General features: G+C 44.1%; 2 non-coding genes across 2 annotated transcripts; one reads left to right on the top strand and one right to left on the bottom strand.

Moving 5' to 3' along the window:
- Positions 1-160: 160 nt before the first annotated feature.
- On the bottom strand, positions 161-232 carry trnae-uuc. The gene has a single exon. It is a non-coding gene; the product is annotated as a tRNA-Glu (tRNA).
- A 653-nt stretch (positions 233-885) lies between these two features.
- Positions 886-967, top strand: trnal-aag. The gene has a single exon. It is a non-coding gene; the product is annotated as a tRNA-Leu (tRNA).
- Positions 968-1907: the final 940 nt, after the last annotated feature.

The following is a 1907-nucleotide window of genomic DNA, read 5'->3' as shown; positions in this document are numbered from 1 at the left end:
TTAGAGATATTTTATTTTTCCATTTTAATTTCTATGCTTCTATAACATGAACTAACTAAGTCTGTCTTATTCACCTACTGTAGCACTGCTGCTGTTGTTTGTGTGTCAATGTCAGAGATCATACAGATCTTTCTGCAGACCTTCACCGGCTAGATACCAATTCCCATACCGGGAGTTGAACCCGGGCCACCTGGGTGAAAACCAGGAATCCTAACCGCTAGACCATATGGGACAGTGTGTCAAAGGAAGTCCCCCGGCAGTCTTAAACTATTACAGTGTGACTAAGAGAGACAGGGTAAAGAGAGGAGCCTGGTCGGGCTAGAATTCTCCACTACTGGATCGAGCTGTATTGCACCGCCTTCCTCTAGTTTTATTATATTATATGGTAATTAGTCTGACGACTATGAAGTGAAGCAGAGAAGAAAAGGGGTGCCATGTCTGCGGTAAATGAACAACTCTGCTCGAATTTCTAATCAAAATACATGACCTTTCCCATTTTGACAAACTGTTTTGATCCCTTGAGGTATTTCATTGAAGTCTTTGGTCTTGGGCAGTTACCTTGCAATCTAAAACTGTATATCCTATTGTCTCTGGAACAATAGTTGGCAGTTGGAGGGGTAATGGCTCTTTACAGTGAATATGCAAAAGAAGATGTTCACAAATTCAGCCCAGGTAAATGCTCATCCCATATTCACACAGACCTAAATGCTGGTTTCAATATTCTAAAATAAACAATGCAAGAGAAAAATGACAAAGTGTGATAACTTTTTTTAGTATGTAAGGGTTGGCTTTTTCCTTGCAAACGTTTTGTTCCAATAACATTAACAAGCATACCGTTAGTTACATTCCTTGTGTTTGTCACGATTTAGGGAAGCGATGTTTGCAGGTAGTGTGGTTGAGTGGTCTAAGGCACTGGATTAAGGCTCCAGTCTCTCTGGAGGCGTCGGTTCAAATCCCACCACTGCCATTTGCTGAAATGTTACATACATCGGTACACTCCTTGATGAGGATTGGCTAAACCTGGCTTTCCAGCACCTTGGAGTAGAGTTTACCAAGAAGGCTGAGCAGTGTGATAATCCTGTGAATGGCAGATCCTGGGGCTTGTTGCACGAAAGTAGAATAAAGATATCCAGGATAAGTGACTAAGCGCAGCTTGACTTAGTGCGATCTGCTCATCGCGGCTTAATCGGTTGCACGTTTGCCGAGCCAGGATGAGAAGGTGAACCTATGTCCAGCCAGGTGTAGATAGCTGGGATAAGTGCACGTTCACGGCTTTCTCAAATAGACCACGGTATCGATCACAGATTTACTGATGCAGAATTGAGAAGACGGATGCGCCACATGTTTCACCCAATGAAAATGAATCTCTACATTAATATAGTCACACTTAATCTCCGGAGCGTCCTGTAACCTCAAGCTGAGACCACAGACGCTGCGCTGCTCATCTCTACTTTTACAGAGAGAGTGAACACTGATGCAACTAGCAGGTCTGCCGGTGGCCGCTGCCCGGTGCCGGCCGCACGCCAGACAGCCTCTACACACTACCGTCCCACCTGGAAAAGTCCCACTCCGCATCAGGGTGCCAGTGCAACTATTTCTAATCATCTAAACAACTGTAGTAGGGTTTAAATCCAACTGACGACAACAATAGTGACAAGGCTAATGCATGTTAATAAAAATAAAGCAGAACACATGCAGAGGACAACGGAATAACTGTCAAACACGTTTATTTGGGATCAGACGGCAGCTGATTTGACACATGAGACTCCAGGATTAATTTTAGCCTGGCTGTTAGCCTGCTCCGGACCAGCCTAGCCACAAAGAATAATTCTCCATTGTTACTTGGCTGGGCTTAATTCAATCTGGTTTCGTGCAACCGAGTCCAAGCTAAATTCATCCAGGATAAC

This window comes from Etheostoma cragini, unplaced genomic scaffold, assembly GCF_013103735.1.
Source record: "Etheostoma cragini isolate CJK2018 unplaced genomic scaffold, CSU_Ecrag_1.0 ScbMSFa_747, whole genome shotgun sequence".
Taxonomy (NCBI): domain Eukaryota; kingdom Metazoa; phylum Chordata; class Actinopteri; order Perciformes; family Percidae; genus Etheostoma; species Etheostoma cragini.
This window is presented reverse-complemented; position numbering and strand designations above follow the sequence as displayed.